Source organism: Falco rusticolus, chromosome 2 (assembly GCF_015220075.1).
Source record: "Falco rusticolus isolate bFalRus1 chromosome 2, bFalRus1.pri, whole genome shotgun sequence".
Lineage (NCBI taxonomy): Eukaryota > Metazoa > Chordata > Aves > Falconiformes > Falconidae > Falco > Falco rusticolus.
In genome coordinates, this window is record NC_051188.1 from 29902242 (window position 1) to 29923531 (window position 21290).

Here is a 21290-nt window from a genome sequence, read left to right on the forward strand (position 1 = left end):
CTGATGTATTAGAACTACCCACAACAGGTCAAAAACCCATCTGGGCTCAGAGGTTTCCTACAAGCAGGTCTTAAAGTGTGCAACAGACTCCCAAAAAAACTAAGGGCTTTGATAAATCTTATTACCAGCAGCTCCATAAGCAAGTGCACACTTTTTGTTTTTGTTTGGCTCCTTTTTGCTAACAAAAACCCAAAGCAATGTTGATGAAAGAAAACAGAAGCTGGAAAAACTGTGACCCTACCTGAGATACTGTTACCATGCCCACTGTTCTCCATGTCCCCAAGGAGAGGAGGAGGGAGCTGCATGGGGCAGAGGTAGTCACCTTATCCAACACCGGCTGGATGGGGCTGAGATGCTCTGGTGATGAGAGCGAGCTGTGCCCCAGGCAGGTTTTTACACCAGTGTGTGGTGATACATCCCAGGTCATGGGGTGAACTGAAAGGAACTTCTCATGCAATGCTTCAGGAAGCCTCCAAAACCATAAAAACAGCCACAAACAGTGACCCTGTGTCCCATTACCTCCACGTAAGCAGACATCAGCAACTTGCCATTTCTACCAAAACCCATGTTTGCTTTTGTTTTAATTGAGCTGCTGAAGACAGGACACCGATGTGGCTAGAAATAGCATATTCAGAGGTCAAGAATTCAATCTGTTCTGGAGAGGCCTACCACTGGTGCTCTTGGCAGGGCTCACGCAGGGCTGCCGTCAGCCAGTCCCCAGGAAGCACTCTCGCTCACGGAGCAAGAGCAGTGCAAGTGGCCAACATTCAGGCTTGGCTGACAAACCAGAAAAAGGTTTTCAAAACGTCAGTTCGGATCAACTTAAATCATTTTCCTGAGGAGCAAAGAGATGGGGGGGGAGGGGGGGGGGGGTGAGAGAGAGGGGGAGGCGACTGAAAAGTGTCCTCCACTTCTGTTTCCCATCTCACCGTTTCATTTTCAGTCACTGGAACAAAAAGTAGAAGGAACAAAAGGCCAGGCAGGTCCTATCCCTCCCCTATCCCATAGCCCAGTGGTCAAGGAGTCCAGGATATAAGTAATCTAAATTACCTGTTCTTCCCCTTTTTCTGAAAGGATTTGATCCCCACTTTCCCCATCCATTTCACAAGAGTGCCTCAGAAATCTTCCTCAGGGCTTTCTGGGCACGACCCACCAGTCAAACCCAGCTGGTCCCCGGGATAGACCAAGAAATCTCTTTCCAGAGTATATGACAGTGGATAGACTCAGTGGGGCTGGAGGTGTGGGTTCAGAGCCACCCAGACACATCTGCAAGCCATACCTGGCTGCCTCACACTTTCAGTGCGTGCCACATCGACTTCTTGATTGCATGAGGGTGTTAGGACACCAGCACAAATTTCAGGAGTGCCCCCTTGCACACACAGCTTCAAGTCCATGGATTCATGATTCACCCAAGGATGACTGCAGCTACACAAATGGCGTGTTTTGTTTCACCTAGCTTTTTTTAGACCTTCAACTACAACTGGAGGAAGACAGTCCATACCAAAGCCTCAGGCTTTGGCCCTGTGCTCCACATGTCTGAAATCTTACGACCGTTTGGTATAAGGCTGTTGGAAACCTGGGAAGACTGTGAGAAGTTAAGACTCACTGTAGCCCAGCTCCACAGGTACTAAGCAGAAGAATCCAATCAGGAATAGCATTTTTGGGGTTGTTGTGTATGGTGCTGGGGTTGAGCAAACCCTTGCATTACTCTCCAAAGGAGAGACATAAAGGCACTTGGAAGAAAAAGGCCTAAAAAGCAGTCTTTCTAAAAGCAAGAGGAAAAAAAAACAACAATGAAGAGAGTAAAGCATCTGCTGAAGGCAGTATAGGAAAGGGCAACATCTGCATTTTTCTTTAGCCCACAAAAAGATGAGTGCAAAAGGAGACTTCAGCATCTGCTGTGAGGCAATTGTTCATCATCAAGAGAAGGCAGAGAAACAACCAGATTTCCCTTCAGAAAGGATGTTATGGAGCCAAGATCAGTGTTAAACTTCCCCACGCCCTGGGCAACAACCAGAACCCTTAATCTTAGCACTGGTAAAGGCACAGAAATGGCTCTCCTAAGTGGCAAAAATGGCCTGGGCTCCCGGGGATTTCCTGTCCCTCCAAGCAGTGTGTGCCCATCTGTGTTGCGGATAGCAATGATTATCTCGTCCAAGAGAAAACAAGAAGTGTTTACAAAGAAAAGGCAGAACAGCAGGTTTTGCCAAGCCAAAGAGGGCCCACCAACAACTTGACGGTTTTTTTTCAATAAGGGCTTATTTTTACTAAAAGGTGGTAAAATGTGTGTCATTGTGAAGGGCCATACATGTACGTCACTGACAAACATTGGCATCCGTGTGGCATATGACCTTTGTTCCCATGGCAATTTTGTTCAAGAGAAAAATATGTATCACTAGCTCAGTATGTTTTCTTAGAGTGTAATGCTTATATTAGCATAACAGTGTCTTACAGCATCACTACAGCTAAGCTTGTGTCAGCATTTCCATTACAACTAACCCTCTTCAAGACTGTTTGGATGAAGCAGGATGTGTAAAGGACTGTTTAGGGGCTGAGTTTCAGTCTTAATTTTGAAAGCATTTGTTTTTGTTAAATCAGAAGATGGCCAGGCTTTTTGGGCTCACATTTGATCAATCATGACTTAAATCCTATTCTGTGCAGTGGTGGTTTTTGTGGATCGGATTATAGCTGTCTTTTCATAACTAGGAAAGCAATCTTGCCAAACAACATGATTTTAGCATGAGTGTTGCAGTATGCATTGCTATTCCTGAAGACCCAACTCCTGGCTTTTGTGAACTTCTCAGAAATTCCTGTTCAACTTTTTTTTAATTTGTTTGCTGCTGTGTTAAAAAAAAAAAAAAGCAATTTCTAAGACAAGCCAGGCCACATGAACTTTAAAGATTCCCATACCCCAAGTCAAGCAAAAGAACTGAGAAAGTATTTATTTTAACTAATATTTTCAGTCTATAACTTTTCATTGTTATAAGCTGGATATATATATTCAGGTTACAGACATATGTAAGATAGAGGTATATAAATATTTTTTTCAGGCTTAAATATAAATAAATGTATTTAACAAATATTTTCAGCCTTATAACCTTCAAAGGTTACAGACCCATGATAAAATTTGTGAGATTCAGCTAAATTAAACTGACAGTGTACTTAACAAGCAGAAAACTCAGAAAACCCTCCAGTCCAACCCACATAACAACTGTAATTTAATCAGGGATTCTGGCTTGCAATAGGATTACAAATTACAGAAAAGACAGAAGCTCCATCCATGGCAGCCCAGGGTTTTTGCTGGCTTTGAGTGCTATGCACGTATTTAACAAAGGGGCAGTCCAGTATAAGGAATGTTCATGGACAGACAGCTCGGACAACTAGAAGTCACTGGAGGATAAAAAGGTGGTTGTGATTATGTAAGAGGAATTGCAGATACATACCAGAAAAGAAATTTCCACATAAATTAAACAGTTCTGATTCAATCTATCACAACTAGAGAGCTTTTGAATTATGAAGTTTTACATCATTTGGGGAATATTTCTCAATGTAAAGTTCTATAGGCAAAAAGAATGGGGACTGCAGTAAAATTCACATATAATCATATTGATAGTGTCTGATGAGTCGAAATATTTCTCTAATACAGGGTATTGTGCTAGTGAGGGCTAGGTGCAGCATGTATGAAGAGCTGCTTTAGTCTAAGAAAGCCTTCATCTGACATTAGAGGGGAATTCATGCATCTTTAATAGTATATCAAATGGCAGTTTCAAATATCCTTTAAAACCAGGGAGAGACATATTGGGAGATACCCATAGGTGTAATTTCTCCACTCCTTGTGGATGTTCCTTTGGGGTAGGACAATAAATGAGCTGTATTTCCTTTAGAAAGAGAGGGGGAGAGACAGACATTATTTGTGAGGGAATGGGAAAAAAAGCCTTTACTGCAATTAGAAAATCCAGAGGAGTAGTCATAAAACCTACGTTATGTTCCTAACACTTGTCCCTGCAAAGATACACAATTCCCCTCAAAGATCACAAAAGGTTTGTTGTGTTCCAAATTAAAGCAATATCATGGACCAAGGAGGACGTAGGCACAACCAGCCCTGAGCAAAGGTACCTGTTCCATACCAGGGACGTGCAAAGAGGGGAGCAAGCAGGTTCTCCTTTCCCCATGGGGCTTACTCCTTCTCAGGCCAGGACACTAACACAAAAGGATGGGCGAGCTCTGATCCCCCGGCTCTGGAGAAAAAGGTACTTGCTATCTTCATAGCAGCAGGGGATTCAGAGGTGGGGAGGTGGAGCAAAAGGTGTCGAATGTGCTGCTCAGAGCCAGGTGCCGGAGCTGGGAGGTGGCTGGAAATGCTCACAAACACCCGTTTGCCCCCTGTTTCCTCTTTCCTTTTTCCAGCCTCAGCACATCGGTCTTTCTGGGCTGGTTTTCAGAGGTGCCTGTGGATTGAAGGGGCAGCCTAAGCACCTGACTTCAGCAGTCTGGATTGCCCAGCTGGGGTAGTGCAGCTCCCGAGCTATAATGCCAAAAAGAGAGTCTGGCTCTCGCCCTGATCCCTTGCAGGGAAAGGGAACACATGGCTGCAAAATAAAGGGCCTGGGAAGCACAGACTGATTCTCGGCACGCAGTCATGTCTGTAGCACCTTTGCAACTGGCTCTTTCCCCTTTAACACCACCGCTTCTTGCAGACCCCTGTCCTTTTCCCTCCTTGGCTGATTTATGGCTGTGAATCTCCCTCTAAACTGAAAATAATGTGCATCTCAGTCTTCTTGGTTGCAGTGCCTTCGACATGCCAAGCGTTTTCATGCACATTAATAAAGCAAAAACCGAGAACTGGCACAGCTTTCCCTGGTTCAGTTTGTGCTTTTAATACTTGTTCTGCGGATGCAAGCCTTACTGTCAGGGCTATTCTTTATTAGATGGAAAGAAGCTCTTCTATTCTTATAATGGGTTTCATTGAAAAGCAAAGCCACTTCTCTGCATTTATTTAAGTGCAGAGCTAGAATAGAGACCAGCATGATGAATTTTAAACAGAGTTCACATCTGGTCCAGAAACCACAATCAATTTATTGCTGTATCTGAAACATTTTCAGCATCTGTCATATAATATATTTTCACACGTTTCTAACAAGACATTTTCTTGGACGTAACATAGACAGGTATATCTGTCAGTTCAATTTCATGCAAACGAAACAGAAGAATTTTTGGCATGGTTTATTATACTGTCTTTGGAGCAGTGTAACTATCATGTGAAAAGGGTATTATTTAAGGATGCCAGAAGCTCAGCAACTTCTTCCAAAACGTGGAACTACTGACTACACAGCAGATTTTATTTTTTTAAAAAATCTATACCTTCCTTTTTTCCATTTTGATATAATCCATTATCCAATGTATTTGAGAGAGAGGTGCATACCTCCATATTATAAAACCTATCTTAGCCCATTCTGGGAACTCTCACGTTTTATGCTAATGTGGAATCTTCCACTCATGATGGCCATTTAATCACAACTTTATTTGGAGTTTTATTAAAAATTAAATGGCAGTACAAATCATATTAAAAACCTTAAGAGCTTCACGTTTTCACCCAAACCTCTCATGGGCTTTCCCACACAGAACCACAGATGTATCAAATAGCTTGACAGCAGTGCAGCCCTATAAATAGGCACGCCAACTTGCCCCCATATTGGCCCCAGTACAACCATTTACCACCTCATTTTTGGCTACATAAACTGCCTCTAAGCACTTTCTCATTTGAAAGCCCTGGGGTTCCTGTAAGAGCACTGCATCAGCACACAAAATCCTGCACTCCTCACCCTTCCCCCTGTGCTCATATAAGATCGTGCACAGCCATTACTTCTCTGATGAGACAAATAAAAGGCAGTCAGGGGTCTGGGATGAGTATCATGTCCTGGTGATGGTTTACTTTGTTTGTTTGCTCTTTTTTCTCTCACTTAAATTGAGAGAAGATGAAGTTTGTCAGGGCATCGTGGGTTGCATCCACAAGCAAGCAAGCCTGTGCTTTTGCTGTAAGCACGCTCAAGAAGTGGGGAATCAGATGGGCCTGCTGCAAACAGTCTCCCACCGTGGGAAGAAGACCCTGAGATGATTAAACATCTGTTCCTATTACATTAATATCTGCCATAATTAAGGGTGACACTTAGCTCCTTGAGCCAAGAAGTAGGACCATACTTGACTATCAGGAGCAGCTAAATCAACATGGTCCCTGCCTGGCAGAGCAGTTTTGGTCTTTTGAACTTTGCTTAGACATTGGCTATAAAACTGAGCAAACTTACCTGTGGTGCAGAAAACCTGCAGGTAAACTTGGAGGAGGAGGGGAAGTTTGTAAGCAGTGACTGTGGGAAGCTGTTCGTGCCACTGGGGGGGGGAGGGATTTGCACAGAGGCCACAGTGCCACAGGGCTTGGTGGCACTATGCAACAGGACACTATGGGCTGGAAGGTCACAGCTAAGCAGCTGAACCTGGTGTGGGGTTTGGTGATCCCATCCCAGCATTTGCTTTTTTCCTCAGCTTTGCAGCAGTTTTTTTCCACCACTGGACAAAGACAAGAGTCCTGCGAGGAGGTGAGTAGAAGCAGTATCCTCCCCTGCACCCCCATGTGTCACATGCATCAGGGATGCTCAGAAGCATGTTTTCCCCTGCCAAAATCAAGGTAGAAAATGACAGTGCAGGGGCCAAGGCAGGGCAAGGTGGGTGTCTGTTTGCTGGACTGCGGTGCTCTCAGGCTGGTTACCACCTCTGAGTTTCTCCCCCAAGAGCTCTAGAGAAGGCTGGAGTCAAACATGGAGCTTGAATAAAATGCTAATTTGATTTCTATTGCTTTTTTTTTTTTGTAATAAATATTTTACTGACATTCTGTATAACCCTGTGACAGTTTGAAAGTTTGCTTTTGCAAAGCTGAGGTATTTATCTAATTTAAAGACATTGTGTTTTAACAAAACTTAGGAGACTGATTCATACATCACTCTTGTTTTATTTTTCTCCATTATTAATCTAGGTTTTCACAAGCAGATTCTCTCAAGACATTTTATATGGGCTTGGTTCCACAGTAAAAATAAATATATTTCCAGTGAATTTGCCACATGAAGTTTGCCAGCTCCTTTGAATAAGTTTAACCATTTGGCTACTAAACAGCATAGCAGGTATATGGTGCTGAGCAACTCTACTTCCCATATATGTCTAATTAAAGGTATGTTTCAAACTAAATAGCTGGTATATTAGTGAGACATAGTTCTTCAAAGGAGCACATAAAAGTTACAATGGCCCAAGACAGCAAAGGGTTAAAGAGGTATACCTCACACTGCAGCATTCACTGAATTAACAAGAAAGAAAAAATAATTTCTCCATGGGAGAAATTAGGTGATATCTGACATTTACTTAGAATCAGGCTTTTCCAATATATATTTCTAATTATTTTAGCCTGAAAAATAGGGCACTGTGCTTCACCTGTGGCTTTGAAGGGCTCTAAGGTCTCCCCATTTAATAGCAATGTTTTAAAATAACTGGATGTTGGCTTTTAGTACCAAGTTATTCAATGAAGTGCAGAACTGATGGGTTACAGAAAATCACCTGTGGAAAGAGCAGATTTTTATCTTTCTCAAAACACTGTGATATGTGTTGCCAAGATTTATAACTTCCTTAGAAGCTGGAAATCCAACTTTCTCCAAAGGCACGGAGAAGTCAGTGACTGCTTTGCAACAAGAAAGCCAAATCTGTGGAAGAAAACAGACTCCTGAGGAAGTGGAACACTTACATCTATTTACACATCTGCAGCCATTTGGGACAACTGACATTCAAAAAAGAAAATTCTCACATCTTTCTCCCACTTAAGCCATAAATAGCCAACACAAGGTCCTCACCTGCCTTAAATTTTGCTAGTGCACTGTAAAGAGGTCACAGGCAGACGAGGACTGAGTTCAGAGGCGGATGGAGACAGGGGCTGCAGATGGATGGTGCGAGGTGGCAGGAGACAGCTGAAGGAGTTAGCACATCACCCAGCATGTCCTGTGGACAAGCGTCAGGTGAGCAGGACACCGAGCATGAAATCTGGTCACACCGGCAGCAAGCATTTCTAACGATCAGGCTGTGATTTAAAAGACAAGTCTGAGCATGAAGCAGATAGGTGGTGCCAGGCCACATCAGATAAGTTGCACAGTCATGTTTCAGTTTACAAGTATTTCAAATCAAAATGACCAATGATCAGTTCTCCCCTCTCTCCGTCTGTGCAGTTCTGCAAAAAGCTTTTACTGTCTCAGCTTCAAATATTGATGCTGAACATATGTATAGCATGACAATCCGCAGGCATTTTGTGCTTTAATTCTGCAGGGTTAATTCAGCTGTCTCCAATACCACGCATGCTGCACTAGTTGTAGTTTAGTGTTAACAAACCTGAGACCCCTGTATTTCTTCAGCTTTTCTTCAGATCTCCGTTCATACACATTACACTTGTTTCCTGCTGCTTCACGACATCTTGAAGTCACAGGAAACACATTTGTATACCCAATTCATCTGTGATGAGCCAAGTTTGTGAGTTAAAGCAAGACCGTTTTGACATCTTTCCACAGAAGAGTATGTCCGATACACCCCCAATCTGAAAATGTAGGATCATCTACCACAGCCAGAATTATGAATGAACATGAGAGGTGAAAACTCATTGTATGGTCTTAGAAAGCTCCCTGAATTGCTTCCACCGCAACTTCTAACCAAAAGGCAAATTAACTCCTGCATCTGAATCACCCACTCATCAACCTCCAGTACATACTTGCTTTCTCTACAAGCAGCTGGGGTTTGTTTGTTTGTTTGTCAGGCTGGAATTGGTCCCAGTGGATATTGCCATTACATCTAACCCCCAACAGAGGATCTCCTGAGACTGCCTCAGGCTGTAGACCTCAAAAAGCTCAAAGGGAAGGACAGACTTCTTTTTACTGCATACAGCTCTGCCCGGTTTCCCACAACTGTTCAACAAATGCTGTTCCTTCGTAGGAGAGGTTTGGCCAAGTCACCACTGAAGACATTCATGTCCGGCTGAAACACAACGCAGAACATTTTTTTGCACGCTTGCAGCATCAGGACTCAAAATCACGACAAGAAACTAAGCAAGTAATTGGGTTTTTTTCCATCTCACTGGCCAAAAATTGTTTAGGGTTGACCAAAACCAAATAATTTTCAGTGTCCCCACCCAAAACAAAGCACTTCAAAACTTCAATCTAACAAAAGGTTTATTTCAAACAAAAGTAAATACAAAGCCTTTTGTTTTCCTGGGCAGTGGAGAGAGGAAGGGGAAGTACTTTATTATTTTTTAATTAAGGCTAGGTCAGCCTCTAAAATTAGAAATCTTAAAACAAATGCAAGAATTATTTTTTTTCAAATATCAAGTCAAATTGTTTTGATTGTTTTCCTCCTTTCCCTCTCAGAAAATTTTAATGGCTTAAAAGTACATTTTCAGCAGGAAAAAGCAACACAAAATTTCATCCAGATCAACTCTTGAACTGTTGCTTTCCAAAAAAAAGTTCTTTGCTGTGCTGTCACTCAATCTGCAGCCCACATATGACTGGCATCAGCACCACAGTTGGGAGCAGTCTGCAAAACCATTGCAAAACAGTGTGCTTGCAAAGTGAAATAGTCACGGTTTTCCATGCAACCAGTGGGTGCGCTAGTGTTTGCCAGGAGACAAAGGTCAGAGCTGGCTCCCTACTGCTGTCAGTTCCCATGATGATCATCCTCAGGGTCCTCAATTCTTCTGATGAAGCCATTTATTAAAATAACAGGTTTCAGTAAAAAAGCATCATATTGCGTATCTAAATGTTGAACACTTTATCTCCCTCTTTGCTTTACAACTGGTAAACACCAGTGGGACACAAGATGGCAGCAGGTTTTTTGTCTTTTTTAAATTTTTTTCTACTGAAGGGTGAGGCAGTTGCTAGACTGAAGGAGGCTGCTTTACTGCTTTAACTTGGAATTAATTGTGTGAACATACCTGGCAATTATCCAGTAATGAACAGAGAACAGAAATACAGAGAAGGCCTGTTTCTCCTCATTTACTCTGATCTGTGCATGGGCATAATGGTGCGTGTCACCCAATGCATCTGGCAAATCTCATCACAGTGTCAGGCAATATCTATATCCACCTCTGTTCTGCTCAGACATAGATATCCGCAGTTAGAGGAGGTGAATCCCACCCATAGACACCTGCAATGGTTAATGCTATAAGCAAATACAGAAGTGTTCAGAATGTGCTCCCGGTTCCCAAACAATTCATATGTTTCATCCAATAGTCATGTAATGCCAAAGAGGTAAGTCATCCCAGAGCCCTGAACCTCCACCTGAGAGATCTAGCCCCCAGGCTGCAGGGAAAAGCACCCTCCTGTGGCACAACAAGTCTTGCATTTCTTCCTACAGCCTGGTGAGACGGAGGACACTTGTTGATGGCCTCCTGCATCAACAGAGATGGAACTGCTGTGCTGAGACATGGAAGCTGTATGCATAGAACCCTTCAGGGCCCATGGAAATGAACCGTGCATCCTCCCAGCATACCTGTCAGACCATGGTCCTCTTAACATCTAGAGGGACGCCTCCTGTACTGAGTGGTGAAACAGGCACCACACCACCCAGCCCTGATGAGATGGGATCAATTCTGGGCAAACACAGCAACACCACTCTGGGATGCACTCGTGAAAATCCAGTGAAGTAATAGTAATAGCAGCAGTACTTCTAATAGTGAAGAACAGGGTGGAAGTTTGGAGGATCTGCATCTGGCATTTGGGCACCTAAATTCTACCATATTTTCTCTTTAAGCAGTTTAACCCTGAGTTGTTCGTTGCACCTCTGGGCCTTAGTTTCCAGCTCCCATAGGCAGAGTGGTCTGTCAGATGATCTCAGAGAAGTGTGAATGCACACAAAAGCTTCCAGACCGTGACAACCCTCCCCTCAGGGTGGGTCATACATTATTAAGTACATTAACTGCCACGGATTGGAGCTATACTTCAACCATTGTGAGCTGCACAGATACTTTGAGGAGAAGCAGCTATAGTGATACATTGACTTGCAGCTCTTGTGATGAAATTGTCTGTTTGCTTTCTCTAAAAGCTGTTTAATAAGGAGTGAAAAAACAGTTTTCTAAAGGACCTCAGTCAGCAGTCGTGCACATCCCTCTACCCCTGCATCTCTGCTGACCTCTCCAATGTGGTCTCAGACATTTTATTCCCCAGTACCAGCCCTACTGCTCTGCATTTCCTTTGTGCAATGGGAAGGAAAGAGATGTAGCAGACACATAAAACTGACCTGGGAAGCACCTCCTGAAAGCTGTTTGTGGAATGGCTACTTGAGTTGATTTTGTTCTGGGCAAATCATACCTCCCAAAGGATGATTTTTTCCCAGTGGGACAACAGCGATCAGTGAAGAGCTGCTGGAATTGAAGCACAAGTCAGCAGTCTCAGTGAAGAGGCAAAAAAATGATGATCAGTTTATCTTTTTTCTCCACAAACTGTCTTTTCCAAATCAAACCTCAAACATGACAGCGATATAAAGAAAACTTCCAGATCTACAGCAATGTGTTGCAACAGAGCAAGCTGCTTTTTCAGGGCTGGAAATCTGGCTCTTGTAGCAAGCACTACCACTAAAAATCTTTTTTAAAGGCCATAGAAAAGTACACACTAGCCAACTTACTACAAAATGTGAAGCTGAATAGGCTGTGTGAGTTCAGTATCACTAAAGCTGGTGAATAATCAGTGGAATGAAATCTCTGCCCAGAAAAATACCCTGTCTATGGAGTAATGCTGCAGACACCCCTGAACAGATGGGACCCAGAAAAGTCCATGAAATCTAGAGATGAAAATAGCTTTTACAAAAAAGCCCGAGAGCTCAGGCCTGATTCTGATCTCACCTTGCTGTAAATCGTAAGTCACTCCATTTGGGCTGGAAGTTAAGTGAAATCAATTTAGGACCCTTAATTTTTAGGGAAGGATAATTATTTTATTCCCTCCTTTCCAATTTGAAGCAGCCCATCCAGCATCCAGCTGGCTGCAGTCTGTAAAAGAGCATTTCTCTGGACGAAATCAACCCTTCTCCCTCCTTTAAATCCCCTGCCCTCTAGTAAAACACTTTAAAAACGTGTAAGAGCTATTTTTGTTGGGGTATGCCCAGTTGTCCCAGACATAATATAGACTGTCTCCCAGTCCAAGATCAACTCAAGTGTCCACTGTGAAGCTGTGAAGTCAAAGACACGCAGCATGGGAGCACCAAAAGTACCTTTTAAAACAAAAGGTGGGTCTTTCCCCTTTCCATGTCAAATCACCTGCAGCGGGCGGAGATTCAGCTACTGAGTATCTGCCTGGCCTCTTGTTGGCCTCTGAAGAGATCCATCTCTGAATGGCTCTGTATTGGGGTCACATCCATTTTCAAAACAACTCAATTTCTTCGTGGAAAATTTAAAAAATTACTCCAAGATATATTTCTTCCTACATCTGTCAGGGTAATGTTATACATCCTGATCTGCGTGAGAGATGAGCAGGCTCACAGACGTGTCTTGGTTTTGAGCCAGACACTACCAGTATTAAAACATGCAGCTTCTGTGTCTAACCCAGCATCCAAACTGAAATTCAAAAGAAGCACTCAAAACTCTTGAGAGAACCTGTGTGATTCTTGCCTCTGGTCATGTTTCAGTGGTTGCAATAGCATAAAACCCATTCCAAGTAGGGTTAATTCTATCTTTTTAATTTAAATGAAAATGTTCTCTTTTTCCCATGTGAGCTTGTAAAGTCATGGGAACGTATCCTGCTGCCTTCCTGACATAAATCAATGGATATATTGGAGGGACGGGCCAAAAAATGTATACATTTCTTGCCCTTCAGCTCTATTTCACCCATAAGTGTTTGCCCACATCCTGGAACAGAAGAAATGTTTTCTTTCCATCGAATTTCCCACTTTCATATTTCTACAGAAGCTGGCCATCACCACACAGTTGATATTAATGACTTGACCCAGAATCTGTTAGGAAAAGAAACTCTTTTATGAGAATGACAATTCTAATCCATCCAAAAATATCTACAAACAGAATAAAATTAAATAAAAGCAAACTTTTTTCTTGAGGATACTGTCTATTACAAAGTCCTTTCCAGTCTGGCTCTCCTTCAAACATACCTTTATTCAATAGGTAGTTGCCAACTTCTTCATCCTGCTTCTGTTCAGAATATGCACAAATGAATCACTTTGAATATAACAAAAGACTAAAAAGCTGTGAAGAACCAGACATTTCTTGGTCAAAAATGTATAAACTATGACAGTTTATAAATTCAGGCTGCTGGAAAGTGCAAGTTTATGGTCCTTTCTAAACTACCACATAAAATAGTTACAGGCAATGTTAAAAAATGTAGGCAAGAAGGAGAGAAAATCAAAATATAAATTAATCACATGTAACATGCTGGAAGATGTAGCTGTCATTCCTGTGGACCACTGTTCAGCTGGGGGCCTGTGTATGTACGGTGAATCTCAGGGCACGCTTGACCTTTCATAACAGGTATGTCTCTCTGCAAAAAGTAGCCTTCTCCATTGTCTTATCTTCTTATCTATCGAGCAAACAACTCAGCTTTTCAAGTGCACCACAAAGTGTTCTGTAGCTTTGACAGAGCATCTTTCTGCTGTCAAAGGAACCCGTATGACTCCAATACCAATAGTATGAGAGTACAGACTTGACTGAATTCACCCTTAAAGCAACCCACACAATAGGGAAGGCCACCACCACGACTCCAAGGTAGAGAATGGTGTCTCAGGGAAATCATTAGCAGGATCCATCGCATGGGACAGCTCCCAATCCCCGGATACCTCCTGCCGGACAACTCTTCCCTACAGTCTCACCTGATGTTCTGAAGGGCCCTACATACTAAAATGCCCCTACCATCCCACCTGCTGCTCTGAAGAACCCACTCTGTGCCAAAACAACCCTACCAGCTCTCCCTGATAGTCTAAAAGACCCCCTGCAACAAAGAGCTCCTGGACTTCATAGACCTGTGTGGGTCCTGCTCAGTCAGAAACCCACTACTCTTGGTGTGTCGGTCAGAAGTGCTTTACTGATGGTGACATTCAGGGAGTCTGGGGTTGTGCAGAAACATTAGTCCAAATCCACTATCAGCATCAAATCCCACACATGAGACAAAAAGTGTAACGCTCAGCCATAGCCAGCTACCACCTTGCGTGTTTTCTCCTGCCCTCCTGGCTTTGCTGCCCATCTTACACTTCCTGCGGTCTGCATGCAACTAGCACCTGCTACAGTTTTTTCTCAATTCAGCCACATTGCCCACCCTCTTGGAGTCTCTCCACTGCTTCCCCAAGTCACCAAACATCCTGTCTAGACCTATGCAACACTAACTAGCCCACTGCCATGTTTTAGTTTGCTTGACAAGTAAAGTAAGCTTTAACTTTTCCTTACTCATTTGGCCTCAGTCTTTATCCACAGTCGACAGTTACCCATGCGAATGAAGGCTCTCCATATACATTCACTACACATCCCACCTCTCCAAATACACCTGTCAGAAAACAATCTTCCTATGGGATGTCCATTCCATATGTTCCACTTTTCTTGAGATTCCCTTGTCAGAGCCAGGCAATATTTCTTTGACAAGACAAAAATTTGTTTCAAAAGAGCAAAAAATGATTTGGGTTGAATTTGGCTAGCTCAGTTTCTGCCAGGAAAAAAAGGATACATTTTTTTAAAAAGTGGTGAGTTTTTTCAAAACAACATTAATTGCTTCACATTTGACCAAAATTTAAAAACAAAAAACAAACAAAAAAACCTCTCTTAAATACAGAAGTAAATGACTTCTAATCTAAAGATTACACTGTGCAATCAACAAAATTATTTGAGTTAAGCACAAATAGTTTTGCTTTTTTTCTTTTTGCAGAAAATGGAATAATTCTTGTCCTGAGGGGAACCTGAGCTTTTTATCCTTTTTGTATTTGTGATTCTTCATGAAGGCCATAACCTATATAACCTGATGGTCTTTGGCAGCAGACCACAGCAAGCAGGGCTGTGGTCCTATTTTCCTTCTCCCCATGTGGATCCATAAGAGGATCACCAGGGCTAGATTCACCCCAGCTAACTTCAGAAGCCTGAACCACTGCTTACCACCCTCAGGTCATCCCAGAGTATTGGTCACTTCTGGGAGAATTCATGGAACCTGTTTTATATTCAAGGAGCTGAGAGTGATTTACAAGTCTGAATGCATGATGAGATGATGTCCAAAAAACTGCAAATAAATATATTCATATTTTAGCATCCATCAATTTGTCAAAATGCTGAACATAACAATGGATTAAAGGTAACTGTCACTCTTGGAAATAAAAGTTACCTATGGTGATCAGCTGTAATCTCTTATACTATTTCTTAATTGATCTCACACTTCACAGTTTCAACATCTTCTTTAGCAAGGTGTGTGTAAATATTGCTGCAGATAATGCGTCACTGCAGTGACAATAGCCACTCAGGGACATTTCTCTTTAAATAGAAAGTTTCCAGGTAGTAAACAGGTTGTCTGGATTATTTTATTTGATATTTATTATTATGTATTACTGGTTTGATATTTTTTTAATTATTACTTACCTTTACATTTTTACTCTTCTCAGAGGTGCACAGTGAAAGGATGACACAAGTAGCAAGACATTGTAAAATCTATTTGGACATTAGGGGATAAGATCTCATCATGAAGGTGGTCTCACACAGGCACTGATTGCCCAGAGAGGTTGTGGAGCCTCTGTCCTTGGAGATAGTTGGAATTTGACAGGACATAGCCCTGAGCAACCTGCTTTAGCAGAGCTAAACTTCAAAGCCAGCACCACTTTGAGCAGGGGTTGGACCACAAGACCTTCAGAGGTCCTGTCTACCCAAAATTATTCTGTGATCCTGTTCACTTCTGTGTTAATGTATCTTTAACAGTTGCAGTCCCTCCATCTGATTTTGCAGCTTTTGACAGTTTTTCTGAGAGGGTCTTTATCTAGTGTCTCAGGAATGTTGACGCCTTGAGGGAACGCAAGATATCAGATGTGTTTGTGAGTGAGCCTTTGAGGGCAGATGCCTGTTCCATTGCTGCAGCATGTCCATCACTGGACTGACACCAGACCTAGACCTCACCTGTGTGCAGCTACCCAGCCGCTACAGCCAGAGAGGCTACGCCAGGAGCCACAGTCCTCCATCATCCTCCCAGGGCTCAGGAGAAGCTGAGCCTCCAGCATCTGCCTGTACCCCAGACATCCAGCACACGTGATCAAGAGTGTAAAGCCACCAGATCTGGGCTGCCCTTTTCTGGCAAGCCATGGAGCTGAAACAGTTGCTCAGCAGAAGTTTGATGGCTGGTTTATTAAGGTTAAAAATGTCCCCACTAGGCACGTGTCAGTGTCCAGATCTGGTGAGAGCTGAGGGAGAGCTCAGATATAGTGAGCTGAGAGCACAGCCATACCCCAGCACACCTGGAGACCTGAGTAGTACCAGAGAAATTACTTTCTTTTTCCTTAATAAAGCCAAATAAATTATTTACTGGCCTTTGCACTTTTATTACAAGCTGCTACATGTAAATGGCTTTGTTTGTTTGTCCTGTAGTTTTATAGCTGGACACTTTTGTAATTAAGGGTGTTTTTAAGAGATATGTGTGTAAAGTTGAAGTGGGCAAGTGGAAAAAATAAACAGAAGGAAAGCTTTTAACAGAAGTTATTTGAATTGGCCGTGATGTTCTTCCCCACTAGCTAGTGAGGTTTTAATTAGCATTGAAAATCATAAGTAACTGGAGATGAAAGAGCCCTATTAGGTCACCCAGTCCAGTTCCCTGCCAGTTCAGAATTGTGCCCAACAGTGTATTTCCCAGTGTTTTGTCAAGTCGAGCACTAAGCCTGTTCATTACATGAATAATATGCTCTTTTGAAGTAGCAGGAGGGAAACTGCTCACAATCCAGATCCAGGCACTTTTCACAGTTTATAACAAAAAAAGAATGATAAGTGAAGATGCAAGCCAGTATAGAAATTTATATGCAGGACTCCACATGGGGTATTTTTTCTCATTATTCTTATAGCGGAGCTTACACGTGGCCCAGTAAATATGAACGATGAACTAAATGTCATAACAGGGATTGCGGGAAAAGTGTTTAACTGCCTCACTGAAATGATCTGAAGGGGCCCAAAAGAGGGAGAGAGGAGGAGCTGCAAAGCCGTCTTCACTCAGCTCCTCCTGGCCTGGGTCAGCCTTGATCCCACAGGAATATCATGCATAGCTCACTCACATTTTCAAAAAAATCTGAGCAAGTATTAAAAAAAAAAAAAACAACCAAAAAAAACCCCACACCTCAAGAGCATATGTCTTGGGTGACAAATCCCGTAAGACAAGCAGCCAGCAGTGAGTTGTCAAAAAGAGGTGAAGGTTTCTGTTAGACCAATGAGTCAAATCAGAGATCAGGACAGCTAGTATGAAAACTACAGTTCAGCAGATAGAGACAAGAGATCCCTCCACATCCAATAGCAAGGCATCAGTAGGATTTCTTTAAAATGTCTATGACATTTTTCTAATAAAAAATGCCTTGCACAGAGTTCAACTCTGTTTTATACATCATTATAAGTAAAAATTACAGACAGTAAACTGCAACAGCAATCTTGATTAAAAGCGCACCAGCATAGACCAAAAAAAACCAGTTTCAACTACTAGCCTCCATAAATAGAGTTTTATAGAGACATAGTTATGCATACAAAACTTACTCGATACTACAGAAGATCCTTCCAAGCTAAAAACAAAATAAGAAGCAAAATTGACTGAAGATTAAAAATAAGAAACAAAACTCTAAATGTAAATAGAGTTCCTTAGATAGCCAAAAGCATAATGTCATAATCAGGAAAGATAATGACATTGGCTAAAAGGTCATTCTGGTGAAGGGAAAGATGAAGTTAGAAATAAAGGAGCAGTATATGACACAAGGGTAAGGAAGGAAGAGAGCAGTTAATGTAAACTAAAAACTGAAGTATAGAAAATTGACATGGAAGTCTAAAGACATCAGGATAAGCTACCCCTAATAAAAACTTTAAAGGATATTTAGGTAACACATACAAATCCTTGCATTATTTAAAAAGTCATTCTAGATGACGTCTGTTTTGCCGAAAAATATGCAAGGAGACAGGAGTGTTTTGGACATCTAGTTCAGACCTATGTGTGGAAAGCACAGTAAAATGCAAATATCATACTCATATCACCCAAATATGGTAAGAAACTTTTGACTCCTTCACAATAAGAAAGATGCTGAGGTTCTACTAAAGATAATAAGTATAAAAAGTTTTTTATGAGGAGGCTCATAGAATGTACCCCTAAAAGTTCTTAGACTTCTGCCTAAGGAAATTGGCCAACTTATATTCAGTTTTGATGCCTCTTTGAACACTGGAGCCATTCCCCAGGCTCAAAGCATACAGTGATGTGCCAAAACATGGAAAGTACAGGCTATGTGGCATAAATAGACAAAATCTGAGTAGCTGGATGTTAATCCTGGGCAACATTTACAAGTCGATAATGAGTAATTCTATCACCAAAGAATGGGAAGACAAAGATATAATTATTGGTAATCAGTAAGTTTTCACAGGGTAAAGGTCTTGCCATCCTAAGAATGAAGTCAGACTGGTGTTTATTAGGTTGTTAAGTGTCCAGCTGAAGTATACGTCAACTTCTAGGGTGTGTTCAGCTCCCTAAAATTAGCATTATACACAGTCAATAAGGGCTGCAGTAACTGAACCAAGTGCTGGCTAAGTGACATATCCAAAAGCAGTTATCAGCAGCCGAATTTTCCATATGGGTGCACCTGACGGAGAGCTCTGCAGTGATCACAGCTAGGCTGTACACTATTCAGCTCACTTTTTATCAGTGGCTTGGGAGTAATAAAGAATGTTTTAAAGCAGTCAAACATAGAGCAGTGCACCTAACAAGGAATATGGAGCAATGTGGCACTATGAGAGCCCTAAAGATCTTTAGATTTTTCACCAATTTTTTTCCTCATCAAGTGGCTTTAACCCATAACTATGTGACGATTAGGTCAAGCAGAAGAGTCCCCAAAGGAGAGGAGAGCTCCAACTCTGTAGCATGATGACAGTATTCAGCTGCTATATGGGTGTTCATGGTCAGACCACGTGGCTTAGCACTATGGCTCCAAGAGAAGAGGTGTAACAACAGCAAAACCCACTCAAGTGTGCCTTACTCTGATAACAGAGATGGGGATTCGAGTCCTTGGCTGGGCTGCAGATAGCACAGGACTCCACCTTCTCATGCTCTAGGAGAGGGCCACAATTAGCTTGCTGATTGTGAGATCTCTGCCGAACCAGAAACTTTTTTAAATGTCTCACAGGTGAGAATGTACCAAGCAGGAAAAAAGTTTTGTCACGAGTTCAATCACTCCATTCCCTCACAGATGACAGAACAGCAAGCTAAGGCCAAAGAAAAGCATGCGTCTGGGCACCATCCACAGACAGGTGGTGAAAGGATGCTCATAGCAGGCCTACATCCTGGTCTAGGATTTAGAACATTGCTCCTGTATTCTTGCAAGACAGAATATTTTCTTCAGCTCCATCATCTGTCTGCTTAAAATGGTAGTCAAATACCTGAGAGGACACAGAAAGATTTTAATAATGTTTTAAAAGGAAATATAAAGTGCCTTATTGGGAGAAAATCGTAAAGCAGAATGTGTTTACATTCTCTTTTTAACAGCTAGAAAAAGGCCTGGGATGTGACTTGATTACAACACATTTAAGTACCTTCACGGAGAGAAAACACCATATACCAAAGGGCTGTGTCACCTGGCAGAGAAAGGCGTAACAAGAACCAAAGTCTGGATTCAGCTTCCAGCCAAATTCAAACAGGAAATAAGGCAAAATTTTTAACCACTGGAACAAACTATCAAGGGAGCGTTAGAGTCTGCGTACCTGGATGTCTTCAAATCCAGTCTGGATACATTTCTGGGTTCTGTGATTTAGCCAAGCTCAGACATTATTGGGCTTAGTAGGAGGCTGACTGGGTGAAATTTAATGGCTTGTGATGTACAGGGGGTCAGACTGGCTGATCTAATAGTCCCCTCTGGCCTTAAATTTTGTGAAAGACTTCAGCTAACTAGCAAAGCAAGTGCAAACGACCCAGTGGTTGCAATATATTGCTCCAAGTGCGGTTGACCAATTTTAAGTAATTAGTTATAACCAAATCCTTTCTTAATCGCCAACAGAAAAAAAGAAAAAAAAGAACAAGAAAAAAGGGAGAGGGAGTTAGTCCCTGAGGATCATTCATTTGGCTTTAATCCAGAGAAAAATTGCATCAAACTCCCCGGAAAAAAAAGGTGTGCAAGTCTTTTTACAGAATCAAACCTAGATTTTACAAGAACAAAAATGGCTTACGTACTTAAAAGTCCATTTAGTGCTTGGCATAGAGCTATTGCTTTCTACACTGAGTGCAAGCACACTTCAAGGGCACCGGGGATCCGATTACTATCCTGCAAAGTGTGGGGGTTGGCTGAACAACCCCAGAGTAACTCAAATACCAGGGAACCTGGCCTATTCCCTGTCCATAAAACACACCGAAAACGATCCCACTCCCTGACATTTTTTCAGCTGGGACAGCTGCTATAACAACTCAGAGCTTTTCAATCTCTGTACAGCGCTCATGTATAACCTCTTCAAATTATCAGCCTGGAACCACTTTTCTTCCAAGCCCATTTTGCTGGAGCAACCAAAAGCGCTGGGGGAAAAGCTGTTTGATAGCCTCGGGGTGGGGGTGGGGGTGCATTAAATCAATGAAGAATTTAAAAGGTGGGGAGGGGACAGGTGGCAGGGGAGTAGAGTAGAAAGATTTACAGCGAAAAACAACATACAGCTTGAATCTGGTCCAAGAGGAGCCACAGGGGGCTGGTGCCAGTCATCACTGATGAAAGGGTTTGGATTTGTCAAGGAGAAAGACGCTGTGTAAAAATTGCATTCAAAGCCTGGGTGAAATTGCATTAAGGGGCTGGTCTCTATGAGTTTTGCCTGAGCAATGACTCCAGGTTTGTGCACTCTGGGATGCATACCGATCCCCTCTTTCATGCCCCACTCTTCCACAGCGGCCCTGCCGGCTCCTGCTAGGGCAACGCTCTCCACAAATCCGACCCCTGCTGCAGGGAAACGCGGTGTTTAGAGAATCGGCTGCTTCAACACTCACTGCTGGATTTAACTGGCTAGCAATGTTTTCCAGCCACTTGACTGCCTCCATCAACCAGCCCAGCCAGAGGGCTTA